Raw genomic sequence first — 25,589 nt, forward strand, 5'->3', positions numbered from 1 at the left:
ACACTCACTGTGACAGAGTCGGGTGGATCGGTGTGAAGTACACTGTTACACAGACACACTCACTGTGACAGAGTCGGGTGGATCGGTGTGAAGTACACTATTACACAGACACACACTGTGACAGAGTCGGGTGGATCGGTGTGAAGTACACTGTTACACAGACACACTCACTGTGACAGAGTCGGGTGGATCGGTGTGAAGTACACTGTTACACAGGCACACTCACTGTGACAGAGTCGGGTGGATCGGTGTGAAGTACACTGTTACACAGGCACACTCACTGTGACAGAGTCGGGTGGATCGGTGTGAAGTACACTGTTACACAGGCACACTCACTGTGACAGAGTCGGGTGGATCGGTGTGAAGTACACTATTACACAGACACGCTCACTGTGACAGAGTCGGGTGGATCGTTGTGAAGTACACTATTACACAGACACACTCACTGTGACAGAGTCGGGTGGATCGGTGTGAAGTACACTGTTACACAGACAGACTCACTGTGACAGAGTCGGGTGGATCCGTGTGAAGTACACTATTACACAGACACACTCGCTGTGACAGAGTCGGGTGGATCGGTGTCAAGTACACTATTACATAGACACACTCACTGTGACAGAGTCGGGTGGATCGGTGTGAAGTACACTGTTACACAGACACACTCACTGTGACAGAGTCGGGTGGATCGGTGTGAAGTACAGTATTACACAGACGCACTCACTGTGACAGAGTCGGGTGGATCGGTGTGAAGTACACTATTACACAGACACACACTGTGACAGAGTCGGGTGGATCGGTGTGAAGTACACTGTTACACAGACACGCTCACTGTGACAGAGTCGGGTGGATCGGTGTGAAGTACACTGTTACACAGACACGCTCACTGTGACAGAGTCGGGTGGATCGGTGTGAAGTACACTGTTACACAGACACACTCACTGTGACAGAGTCGGGTGGATCGGTGTGAAGTACACTGTTACACAGACACACTCACTGTGACAGAGTCGGGTGGATCGGTGTGAAGTACACTGTTACACAGACACACTCACTGTGACAGAGTCGGGTGGATCGGTGTGAAGTACACTGTTACACAGACACACTCACTGTGACAGTCGGGTGGATCGGTGTGAAGTACACTGTTACACAGACACGCTCACTGTGACAGAGTCGGGTGGATCGGTGTGAAGTACACTATTACACACACACACTCACTGTGACAAAGTGGGGTGGATCGGTGTGAAGTACACTGTTACACAGACACACTCACTGTGACAGAGTCGGGTGGATCGGTGTGAAGTACACTGTTACATAGACACACTCACTGTGACAGAGTCGGGTGGATCGGTGTGAAGTACACTGTTACACAGACACACTCACTGTGACAGAGTCGGGTGGATCGGTGTGAAGTACACTATTACACAGACACACACTGTGACAGAGTCGGGTGGATCGGTGTGAAGTACACTGTTACACAGACACACTCACTGTGACAGAGTCGGGTGGATCGGTGTGAAGTACACTGTTACACAGACACACACTCACTGTGACAGAGTCGGGTGGATCGGTGTGAAGTACACTGTTACACAGGCACACTCACTGTGACAGAGTCGGGTGGATCGGTGTGAAGTACACTGTTACACAGGCACACTCACTGTGACAGAGTCGGGTGGATCGGTGTGAAGTACACTATTACACAGACACGCTCACTGTGACAGAGTCGGGTGGATCGTTGTGAAGTACACTATTACACAGACACACTCACTGTGACAGAGTCGGGTGGATCGGTGTGAAGTACACTGTTACACAGACACACTCACTGTGACAGAGTCGGGTGGATCCGTGTGAAGTACACTATTACACAGACACACTCACTGTGACAGAGTCGGGAGGATCAGTGTGAAGTACACTGTTACACAGACACACTCACTGTGACAGAGTCGGGTGGATCGGTGTGAAGTACACTGTTACACAGACACACTCACTGTGACAGAGTCGGGTGGATCCGTGTGAAGTACACTATTACACAGACACACTCGCTGTGACAGAGTCGGGTGGATCGGTGTCAAGTACACTATTACATAGACACACTCACTGTGACAGAGTCGGGTGGATCGGTGTGAAGTACACTGTTACACAGACACACTCACTGTGACAGAGTCGGGTGGATCGGTGTGAAGTACACTGTTACACAGACACACTCGCTGTGACAGAGTCGGGTGGATCGGTGTGAAGTACACTGTTACACAGACACACTCACTGTGACAGAGTCGGGTGGATCGTTGTGAAGTACACTATTACACAGACACAGTCACTGTGACAGAGTCGGGTGGATCGGTGTGAAGTACACTGTTACACAGACACACTCACTGTGACAGAGTCGGGTGGATCGGTGTGAAGTACACTGTTACACAGACACACTCACTGTGACAGAGTCGGGTGGATCGGTGTGAAGTACACTGTTACACAGACACACTCACTGTGACAGAGTCGGGTGGATCGGTGTGAAGTACAGTATTACACAGACGCACTCACTGTGACAGAGTCGGGTGGATCGGTGTGAAGTACACTGTTACACAGACACACTCACTGTGACAGAGTCGGGTGGATCGGTGTGAAGTACACTATTACACAAACACACTCACTGTGACAGAGTCGGGTGGATCGGTGTGAAGTACACTGTTACACAGACACACTCACTGTGACAGAGTCGGGTGGATCTGTGTGAAGTACACTGTTACACAGACACACTCACTGTGACAGAGTCGGGTGGATCGGTGTGAAGTACACTATTACACTATTACACACTCACTGTGACAGAGTCGGGTGGATCGGTGTGAAGTACACTGTTACACACACACGCTCACTGTGACAGAGTCGGGTGGATCGGTGTGAAGTACACTATTACACAGACACGGTCACTGTGACAGAGTCGGGTGGATCGGTGTGAAGTACACTGTTACACAGACACGCTCACTGTGACAGAGTCGGGTGGATCGGTGTGAAGTACACTGTTACACAGACACACTCACTGTGACAGAGTCGGGTGGATCGGTGTGAAGTACACTGTTACACAGACACACTCACTGTGACAGAGTCGGGTGGATCGGTGTGAAGTACACTGTTACACAGACACACTCACTGTGACAGAGTCGGGTGGATCGGTGTGAAGTACACTATTACACAGACACACTCACTGTGACAGAGTCGGGTGGATCGGTGTGAAGTACACTGTTACACAGACACTCACTGTGACAGTCGGGTGGATCGGTGTGAAGTACACTGTTACACAGACACTCACTGTGACAGAGTCGGGTGCATCGGTGTGAAGTACACTGTTACACAGACACACTCACTGTGACAGAGTCGGGTGGATCGGTGTGAAGTACACTGTTACACAGACACACTCACTGTGACAGAGTCGGGTGGATCGGTGTGAAGTACACTGTTACACAGACACTCACTGTGACAGTCGGGTGGATCGGTGTGAAGTACACTATTACACAGACACGGTCACTGTGACAGAGTCGGGTGGATCGGTGTGAAGTACACTGTTACACAGACACGCTCACTGTGACAGAGTCGGGTGGATCGGTGTGAAGTACACTGTTACACAGACACACTCACTGTGACAGAGTCGGGTGGATCGGTGTGAAGTACACTGTTACACAGACACACTCACTGTGACAGAGTCGGGTGGATCGGTGTGAAGTACACTGTTACACAGACACACTCACTGTGACAGAGTCGGGTGGATCGGTGTGAAGTACACTATTACACAGACACACTCACTGTGACAGAGTCGGGTGGATCGGTGTGAAGTACACTGTTACACAGACACTCACTGTGACAGTCGGGTGGATCGGTGTGAAGTACACTGTTACACAGACACTCACTGTGACAGAGTCGGGTGCATCGGTGTGAAGTACACTGTTACACAGACACACTCACTGTGACAGAGTCGGGTGGATCGGTGTGAAGTACACTGTTACACAGACACACTCACTGTGACAGAGTCGGGTGGATCGGTGTGAAGTACACTGTTACACAGACACTCACTGTGACAGTCGGGTGGATCGGTGTGAAGTACACTATTACACAGACACACTCACTGTGACAGAGTCGGGTGGATCGGTGTGAAGTACACTGTTACACAGACACACTCACTGTGACAGTCGGGTGGATCGGTGTGAAGTACACTGTTACACAGACACTCACTGTGACAGAGTCGGGTGCATCGGTGTGAAGTACACTGTTACACAGACACACTCACTGTGACAGAGTCGGGTGGATCGGTGTGAAGTACACTGTTACACAGACACACTCACTGTGACAGAGTCGGGTGGATCGGTGTGAAGTACACTGTTACACAGACACTCACTGTGACAGTCGGGTGGATCGGTGTGAAGTACACTATTACACAGACACACTCACTGTGACAGAGTCGGGTGCATCGGTGTGAAGTACACTGTTACACAGACACACTCACTGTGACAGAGTCGGGTGGATCGGTGTGAAGTACACTGTTACACAGACACTCACTGTGACAGTCGGGTGGATCGGTGTGAAGTACACTGTTACACAGACACTCACTGTGACAGTCGGGTGGATCGGTGTGAAGTACACTATTACACAGACACACTCACTGTGACAGAGTCGGGTGGATCGGTGTGAAGTACACTGTTACACAGACACTCACTGTGACAGTCGGGTGGATCGGTGTGAAGTACACTGTTACACAGACACGCTCACTGTGACAGAGTCGGGTGGATCGGTGTGAAGTACACTGTTACACAGACACGCTCACTGTGACAGAGTCGGGTGGATCGGTGTGAAGTACACTGTTACACAGACACACTCACTGTGACAGAGTCGGGTGGATCGGTGTGAAGTACACTGTTACACAGACACACTCACTGTGACAGAGTCGGGTGGATCGGTGTGAAGTACACTGTTACACAGACACTCACTGTGACAGTCGGGTGGATCGGTGTGAAGTACACTGTTACACAGACACTCACTGTGACAGTCGGGTGGATCGGTGTGAAGTACACTGTTACACAGACACACTCACTGTGACAGAGTCGGGTGGATCGGTGTGAAGTACACTATTACACACACACACTCACTATGACAGAGTCGGGTGGATCGGTGTGAAGTACACTATTACACACACACACTCACTATGACAGAGTCGGGTGGATCGGTGTGAACTACACTATTACACAGACACACTCACTGTGACAGAGTCGGGGGGATCGGTGTGAAGTACACTGTTACACAGACACGCTCACTGTGACAGAGTCGGGTGGATCGGTGTGAAGTACACTGTTACACAGACACACTCACTGTGACAGAGTCGGGTGGATCGGTGTGAAGTACACTATTACACAGACACACTCACTGTGACAGAGTCGGGTGGATCGGTGTGAAGTACACTGTTACACAGACACACTCACTGTGACAGAGTCGGGTGGATCGGTGTGAAGTACACTGTTACACAGACACACTCACTGTGACAGAGTCGGGTGGATCGGTGTGAAGTACACTATTACACACACACACTCACTATGACAGAGTCGGGTGGATCGGTGTGAAGTACACTATTACACAGACACACTCACTGTGACAGAGTCGGGTGGATCGGTGTGAAGTACACTATTACACACACACACTCACTATGACAGAGTCGGGTGGATCGGTGTGAAGTACACTATTACACAGACACACTCACTGTGACAGAGTCGGGTGGATCGGTGTGAACTACACTATTACACAGACACACTCACTGTGACAGAGTCGGGTGGATCGGTGTGAAGTACACTATTACACAGACACACTCACTGTGACAGAGTCGGGTGGATCGGTGTGAAGTACACTGTTACACAGACACACTCGCTGTGACAGAGTCGGGTGGATCGGTGTGAAGTACACTATTACACAGACACACTCACTATGACAGAGTCGGGTGGATCGGTGTGAAGTACACTGTTACACACACACACTCACTGTGACAGAGTCGGGTGGATCGGTGTGAAGTACACTGTTACACAGACACACTCACTATGACAGAGTCGGGTGGATCGGTGTGAAGTACACTGTTACACAGACACACACTGTGACAGAGTCGGGTGGATCGGTGTGAAGTACACTATTACACAGACACACTCACTATGACAGAGTCGGGTGGATCGGTGTGAAGTACACTGTTACACAGACACACTCGCTGTGACAGAGTCGGGTGGATCGGTGTGAAGTACACTATTACACACACACACTCACTGTGACAGAGTCGGGTGGATCGGTGTGAAGTACACTGTTACACAGACACACTCACTGTGACAGAGTCGGGTGGATCGGTGTGAAGTACACTGTTACACAGACACACTCACTGTGACAGAGTCGGGTGGATCGGTGTGAAGTACACTATTACACAGACACACTCACTGTGACAGAGTCGGGTGGATCGGTGTGAAGTACACTGTTACACAGACACACTCACTGTGACAGAGTCGGGTGGATCGGTGTGAAGTACACTGTTACACAGACACACTCACTGTGACAGAGTCGGGTGGATCGGTGTGAAGTACACTATTACACAGACACACTCACTGTGACAGAGTCGGGTGGATCGGTGTGAAGTACACTGTTACACAGACACACTCACTGTGACAGAGTCGGGTGGCCCGTTGGTGACGTTGACGCTGCGCGCGGCGTCGGACCCGCTCGTGGCCGGATGTGTCTGTGCGGCCGGAAGTGACGGAAGCATTGTCCAACCGTCTCCGTGGTCCTGGAGGAAGGTGAGAGACTCCTCGGGGCCTGGGTCCGAGCCGCAGCGGGTTGCGGCCCTGCGCGTGGGTCGGGGACTGCCGTGTTCTGGTTCCGCGAGTCGAGGACGCTGTTCGGCGAGCGAGGGACAAGCATTCTGCGGCCGTCCACTCGCCCGTTCGGCCTGACCAGGCCCCGGCCCATCTCCAGTCACTCCCCTCCCCCACAGTCCTGTACGTGACCGTGTCCTGCCCCCGCCCCCCCATTCCCGTACATCACAGTCTCCCCACTCCCCACATTTCCCCCACATTCCCGTACATCACAGTCTCCCCTCTCCCCCACATTCCCGTACATCACAGTCTCCCCACTCCCCACATTTCCCCCACATTCCCGTACATCACAGTCTCCCCTCTCCCCCCATTTCCCCCACATTCCCGTACATCACAGTCTCCCCTCTCCCCCACATTCCCGTACATCACAGTCTCCCCTCTCCCCCACATTCCTGTACATCACAGTCTCCTCTCTCCCCCCATTTCCCCCCCATTCCCGTACATCACAGTCTCCCCACTCCCCACATTTCCCCCACATTCCCGTACATCACAGTCTCCCCCCCCATTCCTGTACATCACAGTCTCCCCCCCCATTTCCCCCACATTCCCGTACATCACAGTCTCCCCCCCCCATTTCCCCCACATTCCCGTACATCACAGTCTCCCCTCTCCCCCCATTTCCCCCACATTCCCGTACATCACAGTCTCCCCACTCCCCCCATTTCCCCCACATTCCCGTACATCACAGTCTCCCCTCTCCCCCCATTTCCCCCACATTCCCGTACATCACAGTCTCCCCACTCCCCCCATTTCCCCCACATTCCCGTACATCACAGTCTCCCCTCTCCCCCCATTTCCCCCACATTCCCGTACATCACAGTCTCCCCATTTCCCCCACATTCCCGTACATCACAGTCTCCCCTTTCCCCCCATTTCCCCCACATTCCCGTACATCACAGTCTCCCCACTCCCCCCATTTCCCCCACATTCCCGTACATGACAGTCTCCCCCCCCATTTCCCCCACATTCCCGTACATGACAGTCTCCCCCCCCACATTCCTGTACATGACAGTCTCGCTCCACCCCCACACATTGCTGTACATGACCGTGTCCTGCCCCCCCATTTCTCCTCCATTCCTGTACATCACAGTCTCCCCTCTCCCCCCATTTCCCCCACATTCCTGTACATGACAGTCTCGCGCCCCCCCCCACATTCCTGTACATGACAGTCTCACCCCCCCACATTCCTGTACATCACAGTCTCGCTCCCCTCCCCCCACGTTCCCGTACATCACAGTCTCCCCTCTCCCCCCATTTCCCCCACATTCCTGTACATGACAGTCTCTCCCCCCACATTCCTGTACATGACAGTCTCGCCCCCCCCCCACATTCCTGTACATGACAGTCTCCCCCCCCCACATTCCTGTACATGACAGTCTCGCGCCCCCCCCGCCACATTCCTGTACATGACCGTGTGCTCCCTTCTCCTCCCCCCCAATTTCTCCTACATTCCCGTACATCACAGTCTCCCCTCTCCCCCCATTTCCCCCACATTTCTGTACATGACACTCCCCCCCCCCCCCACATTCCTGTACATGACCGTGTCCTCCCTTCCCCCCCATTTCTCCTACATTCCTGTACATAACAGTCTCCCCTCTCCCCCCATTTCCCCCACATTCCTGTACATGACAGTCTCCCCCCCCCAACATTCCTGTACATGACAGTCTCCCCCCCCACATTCCTGTACATGACAGTCTCGCGCCCCCCCCCGCCACATTCCTGTACATGACCGTGTCCTCCCTTCTCCTCCGCCCCAATTTCTCCTACATTCCCGTACATCACAGTCTCCCCTCTCCCCCCATTTCCCCTACATTTCTGTACAGGACAATCTGACACCCTCCCCACCATTTCCCTCCCACCTCCCCCACATTCCTGTACATGACAGTCTCCCTCCCCCATTTCCCCCACATTCCTGTACATGACAGTCTCCTCCCGTCGCCCCCCAATTTCCCCCTCAGTCCTGTACATGACACTCTCCTGTCCCCCATTTCACCCCACATTGCTGTACATGACAGTCTCCCCCCCTCACGCCCATTTCCCCCAACTTCCTGTACATGACATTCTGACACCCTCCCCACCCCAATTTCCCCCCACCTTCCTGTACATGACATTCTGACACCCTCCCCACCCCAATTTCCCCCCACCTTCCTGTACATGACCGTCTTCCCCCCCACGTTCCTGTACCTGACAATCCGACTCCCTCCCCACCCATTTCCCCCACATTCCTGTACATTGCAGTCTCCCTTCTTTCCCCCACATTCCTGTGCAGGACAATCTGACACCCCACCCCCCCCGCCCCATTTCCCTCCCACCTCCCCCACATTCCTGTACATGACAGTCTCCTCCCCTCTCCGCCCAATTTCCCCCTCAGTCCTGTACATGACACTCTCCCGTCCCCCATTTCACCCCACATTGCTGTACATGACAGTTTCCCCCCCTCACCCCCATTTCCCCCAAATTCCTGTACATGACATTCTGACACCTTCCCCCCTGTTCCCCCCACCTTCCTGTACATGACCGTCTTCCCCCCCCCACTTCCTCCACATTCCTGTACATGACTGTCTGACCACCTCCCCGCCCCCATTTCCCCCACATTCCTGTACATTGCAGTCTCCTCCCCCCTCCCCGCCCATTTCCCCCACAATCCTGTACATGACAGTCTTCCCCCCACCCCCATTTTTTCCCACATTCCTGTACATGACAGTCTCTCCACCCTCCCCCCATTTCCCCCCACATTCCTGTCCATGACCACCTCCCCCCCCATTTCCCCCACCCCCCATACATGAAAATCTGACTCCCCCCCCCCCCCCACATTTCCCCCACATTCCTGTGCATGACAGTCTCCTCCTTCCCCTCCCCCGCCATTTCCCCCACAATCCTGTACGTGACAGTTCCCTCCCCCTCCCCCCCTATTTCACCCCATATTCCTGTACGTGACAGTCTCCCCCCCATTTCCCTCACATTCCTGTACATGACAGTCTCACCCCTCCCCCCCAGTTGCCCCCACATTTCTGTAGATGAGTCTCCCCGCCCCACATTTCCCCCGCCATTTCCCCAACATTTCCATACATGACAGTCTGACCACCTCCCCGCCATTTCCCCCACATTGCTTTACATGACGGTCGTCCCCCCACATTCCTGTACATGACAGTCTCCCCCCATTTCCCCCCACATTCCTGTACATGACTGTCTCCACCCCCAATTCCCCCCACATTCCTGTACATGACAGTCTCCCCCCCATTACCCCCCACATTGCTGTACATGACAGTCTCCCCCCCTCCCCATATTTCCCCCATATTACTGTACATGACAGTCTGACCACCTCTTCCCTCCCCCCCCCCATTTCCCTCACATTCCTGTACATGACGGTCTCTTTCCCCCACATTACTGTACATGACAGTCTCCCCTGCCATTTCCCCCACATTCCTGCACATGACAGTCTCCTCCCCTCCCCGCCATTTATCCCACGTTGCTGTACATGACAGTCTGACCATATCTCACACCCCACCATTTCCCCCACATTCCTGAACATGACTGTCTCCTCCCCATTCCCCCCCATTTCCCCTACGTTCCTGTACATGACAGTCTCGTCCCCTCTCACCCCATTTCCCCACGTTTCTGTACATGACAATCTGCCCCGCTCCCCCCATTTCCCCCGACATTCCTGTACATGACAGTCTATCTCCCCCCCCCATTTCCCCCACATTCCTTTACATGACAGTCTCCTCCCCCTCCCCGCCCATTTCCCCCACATTCCTGTACATGACAATCTGACTCCCTCCCCCACATTCCTGTACATGACAGTCTCCTCCCCCCCACTTTCCCCACATTCCTGTACATAACAGTCTATCTCCCCCCCCCATTTCCCCCACATTCCTTTACATGACAGTCTCCTCCCCCTCCCTGCCCATTTCCCCCACGTTCCTGTACATGACAATCTGACTCCCTCCCCCACATTCCTGTACATGACAGTCTCCTCCCCCCCACTTTCCCCACATTCCTGTACATGACAGGCTCCTCCCCTCCCCCATTTATCCCACATTGTTGAACATAACGGTCTGATTCCCTACCCCCGCCATTTCCCCCAAATTCCTGTACATGACAGTCTCCTCCCCTCCCCCATTTCCCCCACATTGCTGTACATGACAATCTGGCCCCCTCCCCCCCATTTCCCACATATTCCTGTACATGACAGTCTCCCTCTCCCCCCCCCACATTTCCCACACATTACTGTACATGGAATTCTGACCACCTCCCCCCAATTTTCCCCACACTCCTGTACATGACAGTCTCCTCCCCTCCCCCCATTTCCCCCACATTGCTGTACATGACAATCTGACTCCCTCCCCCCATTTCCCCCACATTCCTCTACATGACAATCTGACTCCCTCCCCCCCCCATTTCCCACACACTCCTGTACATGACAGTCTCCCCCGCCATTTCCCCCACATTGCTGTACATGACAGTCTCCTCCCCCACATTCCTGTACATGACAGTCAACCCCCATTTCCCCACATTGCTGTACATGACAGTCTCCTCCCCCCCATTTCCCCACATTCCTGTACATGACAGTCTTCCCCGCCCCCTTCCCCCGACATTCCTGTACATGATAGTCTCCTCCCCTTCCCCCTCCCCACCCCTTTCCCCCACATTGCTGTACATGAGTCTCCATCCCCTCCCCCCCATTTCCCCCACTTTCCTCTACCTGACTATCTGACTCCATCCCCCCCCATTTCCCACACAGTCCTGTACATGACAGTCTCCCCCGCCATTTCCCCCACATTGCTGTACATGACAGTCTCCTCCCCTCCATTTCCCCCACATTGCTGTACATGACAGTCTCCTCCCCCCCCCCATTTCCCCACATTGTTGTACATGACAGTCTTCCCCGCCGCCTTCCCCCGACATTCCTGTACATGGCAGTCTGACCCCCTCCCCCCATTTCCCCTACATTGCTGTACATGTCAGTCTGACCTTCTCTCCCCATTTCCCCTACATTCCTGTACATGACAGTCTGACCCCCTCCTCCGATTTCCCCTACGTTGCTGTGCATCACAATCTGCCCATTTCCCCCATTCCGCCCTGTACATTCCTGTACCTGACAATCTGCCCCGCTCCCCCCATTTCCCCCGACATTCCTGTACATGACAGTCTCTCTTCCCCCCCCCCCATTTCCCCCACATTCCTGTACATGACAGTCTCCCCCCCCATTTCCCCCACATTCCTGTACATAAGTCTCCTCCCCTCGCCCCCCCCCCCATTTATCCCACATTGCTGTACATAACAGTCTGACTCCCTCCCACCCCATTTCCCCCACATTCCTGTACATGACAGTCTCCTCCCCCTCCCCCACATTGCTGTACATGAGTCTCCTCCCCCTCCCCCCCCCATTTCCCCACATTCCTGTACATGACAGTCTCCCCTCCCCATTCCCCCCCCACTCCTGTACATGACAGTCTCCTCCCCTCCGCCCCCATTTCCCCCACATTCCTGGACATGACAATCTGACCCCCTCCCCCCATTTCCCCTACATTCCTGTACATGACAGTCTCCCCCGCCATTTCCACCACATTCCTGTACGTGACAGCCTCCCCTGCCATTTCCCCCACATTCCTGTACATGACAGTCTCCCCTGCCATTTCCCCCACATTCCTGTACATGACAGTCTCGTCCCCTCCCCCCCACATTTATCACACATTGCTGTACATAACAGTCTGATTCCCTCCCCCCTCCATTTCCCCCAAATTCCTGTGCATGACAGTCTCCTCCCCCTCCCCTCATTTCCCCCACATTGCTGTACATGACAATCTGGCCCCCTCCCCCCATTTCCGCGCATATTCCTGTACATGACAGTCTCTCTCCCCCCCACCACATTTCCCCCACATTCCCTTACATGGAATTCTGACCACCTCCCCCCAATTTTCCCCACACTCCTGTACATGACAGTCCCCTCCCCTCCCCCCCATTTCCCCCACATTGTTGTACATGAGTCTCCATCCCCTCCCCCCCCATTTCCCACACATTCCTCTACATGACACTCTGACTCCCTCCCCCCGTTTCCCCCACACTCCTGTACATGACAGTCTTCCCCGCCATTTCCCCCACATTGCTGTACATGACAGTCTCCTCCCCTCCATTTCCCCCACATTGCTGTACATGACAGTCTCCTCCCCCCCCATTTCCCCACATTGTTGTACATGACAGTCTTCCCCGCCGCCTTCCCCCGACATTCCTGTACATGACAGTCTGACCCCCTCTCCCCACTTCCCCTACATTGCTGTACATGACAGTCTGAAACCTCCTCCCATTTCCTCTACATTGCTGTGCATCACAATCTGCCCATTTCCCCACATTCCTGTACATGACAATCTGACCCCCTCCCCCCCATTTCCTCCACGTTCCTGTACATGACAATCTGACTCCTTCCACCCGCCATTTCCCCCACATTCCTGTACATGACCGTCTGACCACCTCCCCCCCTCCCCATGTCCCCCACATTCCTGTACATGACAGTCTCCTCTCCACCCCTCTCCCCCATTTCCCCCACATTCCTTTACATGACAGTCTCCTCTCCACCCCTCCCCCCCCATTTCCCCCATATTCCTGTACATGACAGTTCCCCTCCCCATTTCTTCCACATTCCTGTACATGACAGGTTCCTCCCCTCCCCCCCATTTCCCTGACGTTCCTGTACATGACAGTCTGACTCCCTCCCCCCATTTCCCCCACATTCCTGTACACGACGATCCGTTTCTCCCCCCCCCCCCCCCCCCCCCCCCCCCCCATATCCCCACGTTCTTGTACATGACAATCTGACTCCCCCCCCAGCATTTCCCCCACATCCCGGTACATGAAAGTCTGACCACCTCCCCCCGCATTTCCGCCCACATTGCTGTACATGACAGTCTCCTCCCCTCCCCCCATTTCCCCCCACATTCCTGTCCATGACAGTCTCCTCCCCCTACCCGCCAATTTCCCCCACACTGCAGTACATGACAGTCTCCTCCCCTCCCCTCCCCCCTCCATTTCCCCCCACATTCCTTTACCTGACAGTCTGCCCCCCCCTTTTCGCCCCACATTCCTGTACATGACAGTCTCCCCTCCATTTCCCCCACATGCCTGTACATGACAATCTGCCCCCCTCCCCCCATTTCCCCCCACGTTCCTTTACATGACAGTCTCCCCTGCCATTTCCCCCACATTCCTTTACATGACAGTCTCCTCCCCTCCCCCCCCATTTCCCCCACATTGCTATACATGACAATGTGACCCCCTCCCCCCATTTCCCCCCCATTCCTGCACATGACAGTCTCCTCACCCCCACATTCCTGCATATGACAGTCTCCCCCCTTCGCCCCCACGTTGCTGTACATGACAATCTGACCCACTCCTCCCCCCATTTCCCCCCACGTTCCTGTACGTGACAGTCTCCTCACCTCTCCCCCCCCATTTGCCTCTCAGTCCTGAACATGACAGTCTCCTCCCCCCTCTCCGTCATTTGCCCGACCTTCCTTTACATGACAGTCTGACTCTCCCCCCCCCCCCATTTCCCCCACGTTCCTTTACCTGACAATCTGACTCCCTCCCCCCCCATTTCCCCCACATTCCTGTACATGAAAGTCTGACCACCTTCTTTCCACCCCCCCCCCCCATTTTCCCCACATTCCTGTACATGACAGTCTGGCCACCTGCCCCCCGCCAACCATTTCCCCCACATTGCTGTACATGACAGTCTCCTCCCCTACCCCCATTTCCCCCAAATTCCTGTACATGACATTCTGACACCCTCCCCCCCCATTTCCCCCCACATTCCTGTACATGACAGTCTCCTCCCCTCCCCCCATTTCCCCCACATTCCTGTACATGACAATCTGACACCCTCCCCCCATTTCCCTCCCACCTCCCCCACATTCCTGTACATGACAGTCTCCTCCCCTCTCCCCTCCCCTCCCATTTCCCCCTCAGCCCTGAACATGACAGTCTCCTCCCCCCGCCCCCCCCATTTCCCCAACGTTCCTTTACATGACAGTCTGACTCCCAACCCCCATTTCCCCCACATTCCTGTACATGACAATCTGACCTCCTCCCCCTCCATTTCCCCCACATTCCTGTACAAGACAATCTGACTCCCTCCCCTCCCATTTGCCCCCACATTCCTGTACATGACAATCTGACCCCCTCCCCCCCATTTCCCCCCACATTCCTGTACATGACAGTCTTCTCCCCTCCCCCCTCCATTTCCCTGATGTTTGACAGTCTGACTCCCTCCCCCCCCATTTCCCCCACACTCCTGTACATGACAGGCCCCTCCCCTCCCCCCCATTTCCCCCACATTCCTGTACATGACAATCTGACCTCCTCCCCCTCCATTTCCCCCACATTCCTGTACAAGACAATCTGACTCCCTCCCCTCCCATTTGCCCCCACATTCCTGTACATGACAATCTGACCCCCTCCCCCCCATTTCCCCCCACATTCCTGTACATGACAGTCTTCTCCCCTCCCCCCTCCATTTCCCTGATGTTTGACAGTCTGACTCCCTCCCCCCCCATTTCCCCCACACTCCTGTACATGACAGGCCCCTCCCCTCCCCCCCATTTCCCCCACATTGTTGTACATGAGTCTCCATTCCCCTCCCCCCCATTTCCCACACATTCCTCTACATGACAATCTGACTCCCTCCCCCCATTTCCCCCACATTGCTGTACATGACAGTCTCCTCCCCTCCATTTCCCCCACATTGCTGTACATGACAGTCTCCTCCCCCCCCATTTCCCCACATTGTTGTACATGACAGTCTTCCCCGCCGCCTTCCCCCGACATTCCTGTACATGACAGTCTGACCCCCTCTCCCCCACTTCCCCTACATTGCTGTACATGACAGTCTGAAACCTCCTCCCATTAGCCCTACATTGCTGTGCATCACAGTCTGCCCATTTCCCCACATTCCTGTACATGACAATCTGACCCCCTCCCCCCCATTTCCTCCACGTTCCTGTACATGACAATCTGACTCCTTCCACCCGCCATTTCCCCCACATTCCTGTACATGACCGTCTGACCACCTCCCCCCCCCCATGTCCCCCACATTCCTGTACATGACAGTCTCCTCTCCACCCCTCTCCCCCATTTCCCCCACATTCCTTTACATGACAGTCTCCTCTCCTCCCGTCCCCCCCATTTCCCCCATATACCTGTACATGACAGTACCCCCCCCATTTCCCCCATATTCCTGTACATGACAGTTCCCGTCCCCATTTCTTCCACATTCCTGTACATGACAGGCTCCTCCCCTCCCCCCCATTTCCCTGACGTTCCTGTACATGACAGTCTGACTCCCTCCCCACATTCCTGTACATGACGATCCGTTTCCCCCCCCCCCCCCCCCCATATCCCCACGTTCTTGTACATGACAATCTGACTCCCTCCCCAGCATTTCCCCCACATTCCGGTACATGAAAGTCTGACCACCTCCCCCCGCATTTCTGCCCACATTGCTGTACATGACAGTCTCCTCCCCTCCCCCCATTTCCCCCCACATTCCTGTCCATGACAGTCTCCTCCCCCTACCCGCCAATTTCCCCCACACTGCTGTACATGACAGTCTCCTCCCCTCCCCCCTCCCCCCTCCCCCCTCCCCTCCCCTCCCCCCTCCCCCCTCCCCCCTCCCCTCCCCCCTCCCCTCCCCCCTCCCCTCCCCCCTCCCCTCCCCCCTCCCCTCTCTCCTCCCCCCTCCCCTCCCCCCTCCCCTCCCCCCCCTCCCCTCCCCTCCCCCCCCTCCCCTCCCCTCCCCCCCCTCCCCTCCCCTCCCCCCTCCATTTCCCCCACATTCCTGTACATGACAATCTGCCCCCCTCCCCCCACGTTCCTTTACATGACAGTCTCCCCTGCCATTTCTCCCACATTCCTTTACATGACAGTCTCCTCCCCTCCCCCCCCATTTCCCCCACATTGCTATACATGACAATGTGACCCCCTCTCCCCATTTCCCCCCCATTCCTGTACATGACAGTCTCCTCACCCCCACATTCCTGCACATGACAGTCTCCCCCCTTCGCCCCCACGTTGCTGTACATGACAATCTGACCCACTCCTCCCCCCATTTCCCCCCACGTTCCTGTACGTGACAGTCTCCTCACCTCTCCCCCGCCATTTGCCTCTCAGTCCTGAACATGACAGTCTCCTCCCCCCTCTCCGTCATTTGCCCGACCTTCCTTTACATGACAGTCTGACTCCCCCCCCCCCCCATTTCCCCCACGTTCCTGTACCTGACAATCTGACTCCCTCCCCCCCCATTTCCCCCACATTCCTGTACATGAAAGTCTGACCACCTTCTTTGCTCCCCCCCCCATTTTCCCCACATTCCTGTACATGACAGTCTGGCCACCTGCCCCCGCCAACAATTTCCCCCACATTGCTGTACATGACAGTCTCCTCCCCTACCCCCATTTCCCCCAAATTCCTGTACATGACATTCTGACACCCTCCCCCCCCATTTCCCCCCACATTCCTGTACATGACAGTCTCCTCCCCTCCCCCCATTTCCCCCACATTCCTGTACATGACAATCTGACACTCTCCCCCCATTTCCCTCCCACCTCCCCCACATTCCTGTACATGACAGTCTCCTCCCCTCTCCCCTCCCCTCCCATTTCCCCCTCAGCCCTGAACATGACAGTCTCCTCCCCCCGCCCTCCCATTTCCCCAACGTTCCTTTACATGACAGTCTGACTCCCAACCCCCATTTCCCCCACATTCCTGTACATGACAATCTGACCTCCTCCCCCTCCATTTCCCCCACATTCCTGTACAAGACAATCTGACTCCCTCCCCTCCCATTTGCCCCCACATTCCTGTACATGACAATCTGACCCCCTCCCCCCCCATTTCCCCCCACATTGCTGTACATGACAGTCTTCTCCCCTCCCCCCTCCATTTCCCTGATGTTTGACAGTCTGACTCCCTCCCCCCCCATTTCCCCCACATTCCTGTACATGACAATCCGTCCCCCTCCCCCCTCTATTTCCCCCACGTTCCTGTACCTGACAATCTGACTCCCTCCCCCCCCATTTCCCCCACATTCCTGTACATGACAGTCTCCTCCCCCATTTCCCCCACATTCCTGTACATTGCAGTCTTCCCCCCCCCCCATTTCCCCTACATTCCTGTACATGACATTCTGACACCCTCCCCACCCCAATTTCCCCCCACCTTCCTGTACATGACCGTCTTCCCCCCCACATTCCTATACATGACAATCCGTCCCCCTCCCCACTCTCTTTCCCCCACGTTCCTGTACCTGACAATCTGACTCCCTCCCCACCCATTTCCCCCACATTCCTGTACATTGCATTCTCCCCTCTTTCCCCCCCCCCATTTCCCCTACATTCCTGTACAGGACAATCTGACACCCTCCCCCCCCGCCCCATTTCCCTCCCACCTCCCCCACATTCCTGTACATGACAGTCTCCCTCCCCCATTTCCCCCACATTCCTGTACATGACAGTCTCCTCCCCTCTCCGCCCAATTTCCCCCTCAGTCCTGTACATGACACTCTCCCGTCCCCCATTTCACCCCACATTACTGTACATGACAGTCTCCCCCCCTCACCCCCATTTCCCCCAAATTCCTGTACATGACATTATGACACCCTCCCCCCCCATTCCCCCCACCTTCCTGTACATGACCGTCTTCCCCCCCCTCCATTTCCTCCACATTGCTGTACATGACTGTCTGACTACCTCCCCGCCCCCATTTCCCCCACATTCCTGTACATTGCAGTCTCCTCCCCCCTCCCCGCCCATTTCCCCCACAATCCTGTACATGACAGTCTTCCCCCCTCCCATTTTTCCCCACATTCCTGTACATGACAGTCTCTCCACCTTCCCCCCATTTCCCCCCACATTCCTGTCCATGACCTCCTCCCCCCCCATTTCCCCCACCCCCCCGTACATGAAAATCTGACTCTCCCCCCCCCCCCACATTTCCCCCACATTCCTGTGCATGACAGTCTCCTCCTTCCCCCCCATTTCCCCCACATTCCTGTACATGACTATCTGACTCCCTCCCCCCATTTCCCCCACATTCCTGTACATGACAGTTCCCTCCCCCTCCCCCCCATTTCACCCCATATTCCTGTACGTGACAGTCTCCCCCTCCCATTTCCCTCACATTCCTGTACATGACAGTCTCACCCCTCCCCCCCACATTTCCCCCACATTTCCCCCACATTTCCCCCACATTTCCCCCCATTTCCCCCACATTTCCCCCACATTTCCCCCACATTTCCGTACATGACAGTCTGACCACCTCCCCGCCAATTCCCCCACATTCCTTTACATGACAGTCTCAACCCCTCCCCCCACATTGCTGTACATGACGGTCTTCCCCCCACATTCCTGTACATGACAGTCTCCCCCCTTCCCCCCATTTCCCCCCACATTCCTTTACATGACAGTCTCCTCCCCTCCCCCCCTCCATTTCCCCCGCATTCCTGTACATGACAGTCTTCCCCCCCACATTCCTGTACATGACAGCCTTCCCCCCCCCATTTCCCCCCACATTCCTGTACATGACAGTCTCCCACCCATTTCCCCCCACATTGCTGTACATGACAGTCTCCCCCCCCACATTACTGTACATGACAGTCTGACCACCTCTTCCCTCCCCCCCCATTTCCCTCACATTCCTGTACATGACGGTCTCTTCCCCCCTTTTCCCCCACATTACTGTACATGACAGTCTCCCCTGCCATTTCCCCCACATTCCTGTACATGACAGTCTCCTCCCCTCCACCCCATTTATCCCACGTTGCTGTACGTAACAGTCTGACTCCCTCCCCCCCCCCCATTTCACCCCAATTCCTGTATATTGACAGTCTCCTCCCCCCCCCCCATTTCCCGCACATTGCCGACCATGACTGTCTCCTCCCCCTCCCCCCGCATTTCCCCTACATTCCTGTACATGACAGTCTCGTCCCCTCTCACCCCATTTCCCCACGTTTCTGTACATGACAATCTGCCCCACTCCCCCCATTTCCCCCGACATTCCTGTACATGACAGTCTATCTCCCCCCCCCATTTCCCCCACATTCCTTTACATGACAGTCTCCTCCCCCTCCCCGCCCATTTCCCCCACGTTCCTGTACATGACAATCTGACTCCCTCCCCCACATTCCTGTACGTGACAGTCTCCTCCCCCCCCACTTTCCCCACATTCCTGTACATGACAGTCTCCTCCCCTCGCCCCCCCCATTTATCCCACATTGCTGAACATAACAGTCTGATTCCCTCCCACCCCATTTCCCCCAAATTCCTGTGCATGACAGTCTCGCCCCCTCTCACCCCATTTCCCCCACATTGCTGAACATAACGGTCTGATTCCCTCCCCCCCCCCATTTCCCCCACATTCCTGTGCATGACAGTCTCCTCCCCTCCCCCATTTCCCCCACATTGCTGTACATGACAATCTGGCCCCCCCCCCCCCACATTTCCCACACTTTCCTGTACGTGGAATTCTGACCACCTCCCCCCAATTTTCCCCACACTCCTGTACATGACAGTCTCCTCCCCTCCCCCCATTTCCCCCACATTGCTGTACATGACAATCTGACTCCCTCCCCCCATTTCCCCCACATTGCTCTACATGACAATCTGACTCCCTCCCCCCATTTCCCCCACATTGCTCTACATGACAATCTGACTCCCTCCCCCCCATTTCCCACACACTCCTGTATATGACAGTCTCCCCCGCCATTTCCCCCACATTGCTGTACATGACAGTCTCCTCCCCCACATTCCTGTACATGACAGTCTCCCCCCCCCATTTCCCCCACATTGCTGTACATGACAGTCTCCTCCCCCCCCCCCATTTCCCCTCATTCCTGTACATGACAGTCTTCCCCGCCCCCTTCCCCCGACATTCCTGTACATGACAGTCTCTTCCCCTTCCCCCTCCCCCCCATTTCCCCCACATGGCTGTACATGACAGTCTCCTCCCCTCCCCACCCCTTCCCCCACATTGCTGTACATGAGTCTCCATCCCCTCCCCCCCCATTTCCCCCACTTTCCTCTACATGACAATCTGACTCCCTCCCCCCCATTTCCCACACACTCCTGTACATGACAGTCTCCCCCGCCATTTCCCCCACATTCCTGTACATGACAGTCTGACCCCCTCCCCCCATTTCCCCTACATTGCTGTACATGTCAGTCTGACCCTCTCTCCCCATTTCCCCTACATTTCTGTACATGACAGTCTGACCCCCTCCTCCGATTTCCCCTACATTGCTGTGCATCACGATCTGCCCATTCCCCCCATTCCGCCCACATTCCTGTACCTGACAATCTGCCCCGCTCCCCCCATTTCCCCCGACATTCCTGTACATGACAGTCTCTCTCCCCCCCCATTTACCCCACATTCCTGTACATGACAGTCTCCCCCCCCCCATTTCCCCCACATTCCTGTACATGACAGTCTCCGCACCCCCCCCCCATTTCCCCACATTCCTGTACATAAGTCTCCTCCCCTCGCCCCCCCCCCCCATTTATCCCACATTGCTGTACATTAACAGTCTGACTCCCTCCCACCCCATTTCCCCCACATTCCTGTACATGACAGTCTCCTCACCCTCCCCCACATTGCTGGACATGAGTCTCCATCCCCTCCCCCTCCATTTCCCCCACATTCCTCTACATGACAGTCTCCCCTCCCCATTCCCCCCCCACTCCTGTACATGACAGTCTCCTCCCCTCCGCCCCCATTTCCCCCACATTCCTGTACATGACAATCTGACCCCCTCCCTCCATTTCCCCCACATTCCTGTACGTGACAGTCTCCCCTGCCATTCCCCCCCATTCCTGTACATGACAGTCTCGTCCCCTCCCCCCCACATTTATCACACATTGCTGTACATAACAGTCTGACTCCCTCCCCCCCCATTTCCCCCACATTGCTGTACATGACAATCTGGCCCCTCCCCCCATTCCCCCCCCACTCCTGTACATGACAGTCTCCTCCCCTCCCCTCCCCCCCCATTTATCCCACATTGCTGAACATAACAGTCTGATTCCCTCCCGCCCCCCCCATTTCCCCCAAATTCCTGTGCATGACAGTCTCCTCCCCCTCCCCCCATTTCCCCCACATTGCTGTACATGACAATCTGGCCCCCTCCCCCCATTTCCGCGCATATTCCTGTACATGACAGTCTCTCCCCCCCACCACATTTCCCCCACATTCCTGTACATGGAATTCTGACCACCTCCCCCCAATTTTCCCCACAGTCCTGTACATGACAGGCCCCTCCCCTCCCCCCCATTTCCCCCACATTGTTGTACATGAGTCTCCATTCCCCTCCCCCCATTTCCCACACATTCCTCTACATGACAATCTGACTCCCTCCCCTCATTTCCCCCACACTCCTGTACATGACAGTCTCCCCCTCCATTTCCCCCACATTGCTGTACATGACAGTCTCCTCCCCCCCCCCCCCCATTTCCCCACATTGTTGTACATGACAGTCTTCCCCGCCGCCTTCCCCCGACATTCCTGTACATGACAGTCTGACCCCTTCTCCCCACTTCCCCTACATTGCTGTACATGACAGTCTGACCCCCTCCTCCCATTTCCCCTACATTGCTGTGCATCACAATCTGCCCATTTCCCCACATTCCTGTCCATGACAATCTGACCCCCTCCCCCCCATTTCCTCCACGTTCCTGTACATGACAATCTGACTCCTTCCACCCGCCATTTCCCCCACATTCCTGTACATGACCGTCTGACCACCTCCACCCCCCACCCATGTCCCCCACATTCCTGTACATGACAGTCTCCTCTCCACCCCTCTCCCCCATTTCCCCCACATTTCTTTACATGACAGTCTCCTCTCCTCCCCTCCCCCCCATTTCCCCTATATTCCTGTACATGACAGTTCCCCCCCCATTTTCCCCATATTCCTGTACATGACAGTTCACCTCCCCATTTCCTCCATATTCCTGTACATGACAGTCTCCTCCCCTCCCCCCCATTTCCCCCCCCACTCCTGTACATGACAGTCTCCTCCCCTCCGCCCCCATTTCCCCCACATTCCTGTACATGACAGTCTCCCCTGCCATTTCCCCCACATTGCTGTACATGACAGTCTCCTCCCCTCCCCCCCACCATTTATCACACATTGCTGTACATAACAGTCTGACTCCCTCCCCCCCATTTCGCCCAAATTCCTGTACATGACAGTCTCCTCCCCTCCCCCCCCATTTCCCCCACGTTCCTGTACGTGACAGTCTGATCGCATCTACCCCCCCCCACCATTTCCGCCACATTCCTGTACATGACAGTCTCGTCCCCTCTCACCCCATTTCCCCACGTTCCTGTATGTGACAATCCGTCCCCCTCCCCCCATTTCCCCCACATTCCTGTACATGACAGCTCCTCCTTTCCCCCCATTTCCCCCACATTCCTTTACATGACAGTCTCCTCCCCCCTCCCCGCCCATTTCCCCCATGTTCCTGTACATGACAATCTGACTCCCTCCCCCACATTGCTGTACATGACAGTCTCCTCCCCCCCCATTTCCCCCCACATTCCTGTACATGACAGTCTCCTCCCCTCCCCACATTCCTGTACATGAGTCTCCTCCCCTCCCCTCCATTTCCCCCACATTCCTGTACATGACAATCTGACCTCCTCTCCCCCATTTCCCCCACATTCCTTTACATAATAGTCTCCTCCCCTCTCCCCCATTCCCCCCAAATTCCTGTACATGACAGTCTTCCCTGCCCCCTTCCCCCGACATTCCTGTACATGACAGTCTGACCCACTGCCCCCGTTTCCCCTACATTGCTGTGCATTACAAACTGTCCCGCTCCCCCCATTTCCCCCGACATTCCTGTACATGACAATCTGACCCCCTTCCCCCCCCCATTTCCCCCCACATTTGTGTACATGACAGTCTGTCCCCCTCCCCCTCATTTCCCTCCCCCATTCCTGTGCATGACAATCTGACCCCATCCCACCCATTTCCCCCACATGGCAGTACATGACAGTCTCCTCCCCCTCCCCCCATTTCCCCCACATTGCTGTACATGACAATCTGGCCCCCTCCCCCCATTTCCGCGCATATTCCTGTACATGACAGTCTCTCCCCCCCCCCCCCACATTTCCCCCACATTCCTGTACATGGAATTTTCCCCACATTGCTGTACATGACAGTCTCCTCCCCCCCCCATTTCCCCCACATTCCTGTACATGACAGTCTCCCCCGCCATTTCCCCCACATTCCTGTACATGACAGTCTGACCCCCCTCCCCCCATTTCCCCTACATTCCTGTACATGACAGTCTGACCCCCTCCTCCAATTTCCCCTACATTGCTGTGCATCACAATCTGTGCATTCCGCCCACATTCCTGTACCTGACAATCTGCCCCGCTCCCCCCAATTCCCCCGACATTCCTGTACATGACAGTCTCTCTCCCCCCCCCATTTCCCCCACATTCCTGTACATGACAGTCTCCCCCCCCATTTCCCCCACATTCCTGTACATGACAGTCTCCTCCCCCCCATTTCCCCCACGTTGCTGTACATGAGTCTCCTCCCCCTCCCCCCCATTTCCCCCACATTGCTGTACATGACAGTCTCCCACCCCCATTCCCCCCCCCACTCCTGTACATGACAGTCTCCTCCCCTCCCCCCCATTTCCCCCACATTCCTGTACATGACAGTCTCCTCCCCGCTCCCCGCCCATTTCCCCCACATTCCTGTACATGACAGTCTCCTCCCCGCTCCCCGCCCATTTCCCCTACATTCCTGTACATGACAATCTGACTCCCTCCCCCATATTCCTGTTCATGACAGTCTCCTCCCCTCCCCCCCCATTTCCCCCACATTCCTGTACATAACAGTCTGACCACCTCCCCCCGACCATTTCCCCCACATTCCTTTACATGACAGTCTCCTCCCCTCCCCCCCATTCCTGTACATGACAATCTGAACCCCTCCCCATCATTTCCCCCGACATTCCTGTACGTGACAAACTGACCCCCTCCGCACCCATTTCCCCTGACATTCCTGTACATGGCAATCTGACCCGCTCACCCCCATATCCCCCCCTCATTCCTGTACATGACAATCTGACACCCTCCCCCCTATTTCCCCCTTCATTCCTGTACATGAAAATCTGACTCCTCCCCCCATTTCCCCCCACCTTCCAGCACATGACCGTGTGCCCCCCTCCCCCCATTTCCCCCACATTGCTGTACATGACAGTCTACCCCCACATTCCTGTACATGACAATCTGCCCCCCTTCCCCCATTTCACCTATTTCCCTGTACATGACAATCTGACCCCCTCCCCCCATTTCCCCCTACATTCCTGTACCTGACAATCTGACCCCTTCCCCCCCATTCCGCCCACATTCCTGTACATGACATTCTGACCTCCCCATCATTTCCCCCGACATTCCTATACATGACAATCTGCCCCCCCCATTTCCCCCGACATTCCTGTACACGACAATCTGCCCCCTCCCCCGCAATTCCCCTACATTCCTGTACATGACAATCTGTCTCCCTCCCCCCATTTCTCCCCACTTTCCTGTACTTGACAATTTACCAGGATGTTGCCTGGAATGGAGGGAATGTCTTACGAGGAAAGTTTGAGAGCGCTCGGGCTTTTCTTTTAACAACGATGAAGCATGAGAGGTGTCTTGATAGAG

The 25,589-nt window shown here is 55.3% G+C and overlaps 1 protein-coding gene and 1 pseudogene across 1 annotated transcript in view; one reads left to right on the forward strand and one right to left on the reverse strand.

The window, feature by feature from the left end:
- The window catches only part of LOC125456508 (ubiquitin-like modifier-activating enzyme 5), a 100,833-nt pseudogene extending 93,864 nt beyond the window's left edge, over window positions 1-6,969 (reverse strand).
- LOC125456566 (dynactin subunit 1-like) overlaps window positions 6,725-25,589 on the forward strand; it is a 216,923-nt gene continuing 198,058 nt past the window's right edge. The window contains exon 1 of the mRNA XM_059650884.1: window positions 6,725-6,797. The gene's annotated coding sequence lies outside the window, so the exon portion shown is untranslated. The remainder of the gene's footprint in view (window positions 6,798-25,589) is intronic.

The sequence above is a fragment of the Stegostoma tigrinum genome, chromosome 1, assembly GCF_030684315.1.
Source record: "Stegostoma tigrinum isolate sSteTig4 chromosome 1, sSteTig4.hap1, whole genome shotgun sequence".
Classification (NCBI taxonomy): domain Eukaryota; kingdom Metazoa; phylum Chordata; class Chondrichthyes; order Orectolobiformes; family Stegostomatidae; genus Stegostoma; species Stegostoma tigrinum.